Genomic DNA, 7,342 nt, shown 5'->3' with positions numbered 1-7,342 from the left:
ACTCATATGCACGTGTGGAATAATAATCGGTAAGAAGTATTCTTATTTTGGCCTCTAAGACTAGCTCAAGTGTTGCATGATGGTTCTGTTTTCCTGATCATGGGCATGTCTATGCCAGCAACTTTGAGGGCACAATGTTAAGAGAATATTTGTGTTGAATCGACCGGGATTGATGTTATGCTATGAGATCCAATTGTCACAAGTCAATGGTACATAACACAGAGATGGTTAACATTTCAATGATTCCTTAGACCATGAGAGTATCGAGTTTCTTCATGCTTGCTTCGTGAACTTTGGGGTTTGTTAAACGGCATCCGTAAATGCGTGGCTATTACGGCGACTTACGGGTTCATGGAAAAGTATGTCCAGTAACTTGATAGCTTAAGATTGGGATTTGCTCCTCCGACGATGGAGAGATATCTCCCGGCCCTCTCGGTGTTACGGTATCCATCATCGTCTGGCCAGACACTTTGTGATTTGATCCCGGGGATGCCGGAACACGGGAACAAGAAAAGAGAACAATACCGGTAACGAGGTAACTAGCATAGTGGACTAGTTGTTAATCCATGGGGATGCCAACATGTCTCACCTCGGGTATTTGTAACATATCACGAAGCAACAGGAATAGCACACGGCAACTGGAGGTTCGCTCGAATATTCATTCATGTGGGTATAGGGTCAATATGGGTGTCCACGGCTCCGATGTTGATCATTGATCGGAAAGTGTTCCGGTCATGTCTATGTTTCACCGAACCTATAGGGTCACACGCTTAAGGGTCATCTATCTGCTGAATAATAGACTGGGAGTTCGAGAGAAAATCACCGAAAAAGTTTCGGACAGCGGAAAAGTTCCGCAGAGAGAGGTCATCAGATGAGTTTCGGTGAAAACGAAAAGTTGTTTCGGGATATACTATTAAGTCAAATTGGTTTCAGCACATGCCTGATAATTCTTGGAGGGTACCAGAGTCACTCTGGAAACTTTCTGGAATTTTCCGGGATAAAAACTGGAATTGTTCCGGAGCTGTCGATGCCGGTTTGGTTTCTTTTCGTAGATGAAATTCACTAATCTAAAATTGTATCAAAATGAATCCAAAATCATTTTTGTGGGTACTGGAATTATTCTAAGACCCACAGAAATATTTTCATATTTAATGGACGCGAAAAATTGTCGTCGTGAATAGTGAAAACGCATTCCTATTTGCTTTTCGCAGATGAAATTCACTAAACCGAAATTGGTTCGGAATGCGATGAAAATTATTTTAGTGGGTACTGGAAATGTTCTGAGCCCACATAAATATTTTCAGTTCGAATGGACACTGAAAAATGTCGTCGTGAATAGTGAAAGTGCTTTTTGCTTGGCTTCTTGGAGAAGCCACCTTGAGGGCCTTTTGGTATTATCCCCTTTGGCTTATTGGAGAAGCCACCCTTGGGCTTGGCCTATAAATAGGGGTGGAGCGGGCTGCCTAAAGTCACACTCTTGCTCTCATACAAATGCCATGCATGATCTAGCTCTCTCTCTCTCTCCCTCCCAGCGAAATAGTTTCGTAGAGCCGAAAGGCTGTCTGGGTTCCGGCAGGAACTAGTTCTGGACGGTGAAGCCCTGCCGGATAGATGACACCGTATTTGTGCAACCCCATAGAGAGGTCATAGTTTCGATCCTTTTGCCAGATGGGCTGTTTCGAGAGTGCCTCCCGAAGGGCTGTCCAAGTGACGGTCCGAGTTCTGTGAGTCCTCCCGAAGGGCTGTCCGAGTGACCGTCTGAGTTTTGAGGGTCCTCCCGAAGGGCTGTCCGTGACACCGTTCGAGGGACTGTTCGACCGCCTCCCGGAGGGCTGTCCATGAGGCGGATGAAGGTATACATCCTCGTGGTTGGGAGGTTGTAAATCCTAGCCGCGGGGATCTGCACCGCCATTCGTCATCGACTCTACTTCCGCTGCGCTACGAGTCGGTAACGAAAAATATCAAACCATATATTGGGTCTCCATAGTGGTCCTGGGCTGGTGCGTACGTCGGAAATTTTTTGTGTTCTACTGCGTTAACTTACACCTAAGTCCTTAATGGCAAACTAAGCACGAAGTTGATCACTGAGCTGTTGAAGAAGAGCAGTCGAGCATGTTGTCAAGTGATAACCCACAAGTATAGAGAATCGCAACAGTTTTCAAGGGTAAAGTATTCAACCCAAATTTATTGATTCGACACAAGGGAAGCCAAAGAATACTCTCAAGTATTAGCAGCTGAGTTATCAATTCAACCACACCTGAAAACTTAATATCTGCAGCAAAGTATTTAGTAGCAAAATAATATGATAGTGGTGGTAACGGTAACAAAAAGTAACAGTAGTGAAAGTAATATTTTTGGTATTTTGTAGTGATGATAGCAATAGCAACGGGAAAGTAATAACCAAAGAACAATATTTGGAAACCTCGTAGGCAATGGATCGGTGATAGAGAATTATGTCGAATGCGGTTCATCATATAACAGTCATAACCTAGGGTGACACAGAACTAGCTCCAGTTTATTGATATAATATAGGCATGTATTTCGAATATAGTCATACGTGCTTATGGAAAAGAACTTGCATGACATCTTTTGTCCTACCCTCCCGTAGCAGCGGGATCCTCACGGAAACTAAGGGATATTAAGGCCTCCTTTTAATAGAGTACCGGAACAAAGCATTAACACATAGTGAATACATGAACTCCTCAAACTATGGTCATCACCGGTAAGTATCCCGATTATTATCACTTCGGGATTAACGGATCATCTCTACTCCTAATGAAGCAGTTGGTGAATAGTCTGCGCGGTTTATTTCGTTAGTTTTTTTTCGTCATCCTTCCATCTCCGTTTTATTTTCGTCATCCTCCCACCTCCGTTAACTCGCAACCCTCCTGTAAAAAAAACCGGTGGCAAAAAAACCTACGATCGATCCCTCGTGCCCACAGCAGATCGTTCTCCGCCGCCAACCAGCCCTTCGCACACCCGATCCACCCCTTCGCCCCCGTCGCAGCCGATCCATACCTGTGCCACGGCCGATCCATCCCCGTGCCGCGGCCGATCCTAACCTTCGTCGTCGCCCTCGCACATCAAAGCCGCCGCCCGTCCATCGTACGATCTGCTTCAGGATCGCTGCAGGAGACGGCGCCGGGATCCCGTTTAGCAGACGCCGGCGATCTTGTATATCACCATGCGATCGACTTCCTCCCTCAGGTTCATCTTCCCTCTTTTCTCTGTTTGGATCAAGACGGAGAGAATCAGATCTGAGACGGAGAGAATCAGATCAGGATAGAGAGACGGAGATGAGGGTTGAGGCCATGGGATCCCTTGCTAAAATTAAGAGGGAGGGAAAGGGTATCCTTCTGCAGGACTGTGCGGACCTCGTTCAGTTCATGATGCATTGCCTCGTTCAGTTTCTGCTATGTTCTTAAACTGTTCTTCTTTTCATGTACTAATGTATGTCCTGCTAGGAGTAGTACCACCGTAGTCTTCTTTCTCTGTACTCCAAAATCTTGATCGGAAAGATACCACCTATATAAAAAGAAAAGTAACCAGTCGTCATCACTCCAAGGTATTCAAGTAAGGAAGCATGCGTTTGATGAGTTATGCAAGGCCATGCTTCCGTGTTTTGTGTGGATGCTGGAACGCACAGGCATCTTATCTTCTTGCTCCTTTATACAAATTTTGGTATTTTATTTTTTTTAACTGACAGAACCACTCTATATTTGTCGTCATGGAAATTGTAGGTCCAGTGTGAGAATATCATATATCATAGTTGCGCTAAGTAAATGTACTATTGTTTAGAATGATAGTCTCACTATTTTTTTTAAAGTTAGGATGGTTTGCCTTACTAATTGTACAGTTTTAATTTTCTTGCTGTTGTTCGATTTGCTCTCTGCCATATTATTCTATTTTTGAGAGTTCATGAAGTCATTCTGAAATTTTATTTTTCATGTTGCTCAGCTCCTTTTCTCTACACTCTGTCAGGCTGCAACAGCCTAGGTTTCTATTTTCTTTCTGGGCTCCACTGGCAGTAGTAGGATGCTCATTGGCAACCCAAGGTGTGTATGCCCCTACTTCCCCAAGGTACTCAAGCCCCATGCCTGGGGCGACTTCAGCCACTGGACAATAGTTCCGCCTTAATTTGTTCCATATATGTGTTGCAGTATCAATGCATTTTCCATTCAACTTTCTAAAGATTTTTGTTCACAGATGTGTGCTGCTGTGAAGCATGTAGCACCACTTCTCCTGACTGCTATAATCAGTGGAAGATCTCATGACATGGTATGTGGTTCATGTTTTCTGTACCTCTTGATATTTGACTTTGTGAAACTAACCGAATTGTACTAAAGATAGGCGTCATGGTCTCATGGAATGGACATCATGGGGCTTATTAGGAACTCTGAGTTCAGTGGGCACCATGCCGAAAGGTGAAGCAACTTTTGGTATTTTGTTATGGCACGATTTGTTCTTCTGTTTCCTAAACTTGATCGCTCACTTGCTTTCTTTCACATGGTAAAGAGGTCACTCTCTTCCAATACACAATCGCTGAGGTATGTATCAATGTCTAAAGGTTAAAAAAGACCCAGGTTACACCATATGGTTTAGGTTGCTCACCTTGGTGGCTGACTAGGTGTTCAAAAATCTTAGTGAGAGTATAAAGGACATTGTTGATGGTGCAATAATGGAACACAACAAGTTGTGTGTGTGTGTGTGTGTGTGTGTCGCACGACCTGGGAGTCTACATCTAAGAGTTCCTTTCAGTTTTCTATCAGAAACATTTCTTTATAGAAGTTCTGTTGGACACTTATCTTCTCTTTACTTATCGTTTCGTGGGACTACGAAAATGTTCATCTGTGTGTAACTACAGGGTTCTCGAAGTCCGCCCTCTCATTGACAGGGTGAAAGTTGTGGAATTTTTGCTTTAACTGCCTGGAGTAAGATGACAGGACATACAAAGATGCATTCAAGGTAAGCTCCAGTGAAATTAGGTGTTCATGAGACAATTCTTTCAAGTTGCGACCTACATTGTGGTGTCTCCGTTCATCAAGTTCTGAGCACCAGCTCCAGTGAAATTAGGTGTTCATCCAGCCATACTCCTAGGTGGCTTTCTTTGGTGTGCTTATTATTGTGTAGTTAGTGGTTATGCACATGCCTCATCATCTGATATTTCTGCAGTAGTTACTGAAAGCAATCTGAGGACAAAGCTTTGATTGTTGTTGTAGTTGAAGCTTCAGAGTTACAAGGCAGGCACAGTTAACAGGCATAAGAAACTATAGAAGATTTATCAAACAAGATATGGGCTTGATTATGCACTGAATCATTATGGAGGATCTCAGGTAATTAGGCCATACACCCTAAATTAAATTTTACTTGCTTTTAAATGTTTAGGGGGCAGATGATGTTTCATATGCTTGACTTAAGTACGCACCTTTTAAGAGTATCACTGATACTCCAGTCACCCATAAAAATGGAAGTACTGAAAATTAGTTTGTAAGGAAAATAACTAAATAGTGAGTCTGAGCAAACCTACTACCTAGATTACATGAGATCATTTTAGCTCTAAGAGTTTCTTTTATCTTTTTTTACATTCTGGTAAACATGTGGGTGAATAACTGTTAGAAATTGTTCTGTATGTACACGTGCATTCTACTAGAACTGATGCTTGAAAGAATAAAAAGTTCTATAATATTTGTAAGCCAAGCAGTGGAAAAGCTCACTCCTCACAGTAGATTACCAGAATCTATGTATCTGCTTTGTTGAAATAGAGTCCACAGGTTTACTTATGTCATCTGTTTTTTGTTGTTTGAGGGAAGGTTTGTTAGGAGCCCATCTCCTCTGCAGCAAGCCCTGCAGAAAGAGAGCTAGATATAATGGTACTTGCTAGCCTTTTAATGGACACTTCCTTTTGGCCTTCTTTAGTTTCTCTAATTAGGTAAGAGACTTCAATGAGTGAGAATTTTTTGTTCCCTCCCTTTTTCATTGTCTTTTGAGTTTTGCTTTGTGGTGAGAGGAGGATAGAGATACCCAATTGCCGTGGGGATCAGAGATTAGGTGAGGTCACATTGTTTGTCTCGGCTTTACAATGTGAGGTAAAGGAAGAAAATAAAGTAATGTTAGAATATTATAATCATATATCTAGACATATCTCTACTCCTAATGGAGCAGTTGGAAAATAAAAGACAGGAGAAGTATGAATCCGAACATGATCCCCTCCGTCCTCCTCCCACGACGCGCGTCACGGGAGAAACCCTAGCGCCGCCGCCGCCGGGACCCCCTCCTCCTCCCCTTCTCCCCTCCCCTGCCGCCGCCTGCGAGCAAGGCCGGGCGAAGCCCGGTCGGATCCGGCGGTGTGGGGGGGGGGGTCTTCCCTTCACCGTGTGGCCGTGTGTGGCGCAGGATGGCGTGGCTGGCGAAGGCGCGGTGCGAGCAGGGGGCACGACGGCGTGGCATCTGAGTGTGGGGCGGCGACGCCTGGCTAGGTGCTCGTGCGGGTGGCTCTACGGCGGGGGGTGGCTGCGATGTTGCCAACGGCCGCGTTTGTGCGCGCCCAGATCTGGCAGCGGCTGCGCCCGCGGGTTGCACTGGCTCAGTTGTTTCCTGGGTGGCTCGGCACGCGCGGGAGCTCGGCAGGCAGCGGCTTGGGTCGCCGCTACACCTCGCCGTCCGGCTGTGTGGTCACTGGTGGTGGATAGCGGCCGCTGGTGAGATTCATCTTGTCCAGCCACGGCGCAGGTCTGAGTGCGGCTCCAATCCAGCCCCTGTTGAGCTTGCACATGTCGCGACATAGGGCTGGACCTTTCCCAATGATGGCCACACTTGAGGGATGGATCCGACGCCGGGAGGGCCACGGAACCATCCTTGCCTCCTGTTAGGTGGCGCACCGGGGAGCTCGTCCTTGCACGGCCTGGCAGGACGGGGCGGTGGCGGCCGAGTGCCGCCGGCCCGGGGGTGGGCCTCGGACCTGGGGACCGTCCAAGGGCAGGGAAGGAGGTGCCTTCCCGCCCGTCTCTTTGCCTGTCATGGCTGCAAGCTTCGGTAGGGGATGGTGTCGGGACCATGGGTGTTGGGGCGGCGGCCCTGGAGGTGGGAGGCGTGGGCTCATGGGCGGACCTCACGGCTCGGGTGTGAGCTAGCTGCCGTGACCAGGCGGGGGGTGTGGTGGTCAGGGTGTGACAACCGGAGGGGTAGGTCTGGCGGGCCTGGTTTGTTGTGCCTCGCCTCGGGGGCTGTGAGGACTTCCCGGGGTGAAAACCTGCTTTGGCTCTGCCAAGCCGACGACGACGTCACCTATGGGCGGCGCCTCCTTCTTGAAGGCGTCGTCGCGGCTCCTCTACATGCTCCGATT

General features: G+C 46.7%; 2 long non-coding RNA genes across 4 annotated transcripts in view; one reads left to right on the top strand and one right to left on the bottom strand.

Annotated features, from left to right (window-relative positions):
* Positions 1–2,947: 2,947 nt before the first annotated feature.
* LOC123188948 (uncharacterized) overlaps positions 2,948–7,342 on the bottom strand; it is an 18,283-nt gene continuing 13,888 nt past the window's right edge. The window contains exons 4-5 of one of the 2 annotated variants that reach the window (XR_006495450.1): positions 3,375–3,525; positions 2,948–3,227 (exon numbers count right to left, since the gene is read on the bottom strand). This is a non-coding gene — a long non-coding RNA (uncharacterized lncRNA). Of the gene's footprint in view, positions 3,258–3,374; positions 3,526–7,342 lie in introns of both variants that reach the window. The other variant, XR_006495452.1, reaches the window with a different exon arrangement.
* The window catches only part of LOC123188954 (uncharacterized), a 16,167-nt gene continuing 11,788 nt past the window's right edge, over positions 2,964–7,342 (top strand). The window contains exons 1-6 of one of the 2 annotated variants that reach the window (XR_006495460.1): positions 2,964–3,207; positions 3,958–4,080; positions 4,207–4,278; positions 4,351–4,424; positions 4,516–4,965; positions 5,220–5,333. This is a non-coding gene — a long non-coding RNA (uncharacterized lncRNA). Of the gene's footprint in view, positions 3,208–3,957; positions 4,081–4,206; positions 4,279–4,346; positions 4,425–4,515; positions 4,966–5,219; positions 5,334–7,342 lie in introns of both variants that reach the window. The other variant, XR_006495463.1, reaches the window with a different exon arrangement.

The sequence above is a fragment of the Triticum aestivum genome, chromosome 1A (assembly GCF_018294505.1).
Source record: "Triticum aestivum cultivar Chinese Spring chromosome 1A, IWGSC CS RefSeq v2.1, whole genome shotgun sequence".
In the NCBI taxonomy this organism is placed as follows: Eukaryota; Viridiplantae; Streptophyta; class Magnoliopsida; order Poales; family Poaceae; genus Triticum; species Triticum aestivum.
Note: the sequence above shows the minus strand (reverse complement) of the source record. Positions and strands in the feature narration are given on the sequence as shown.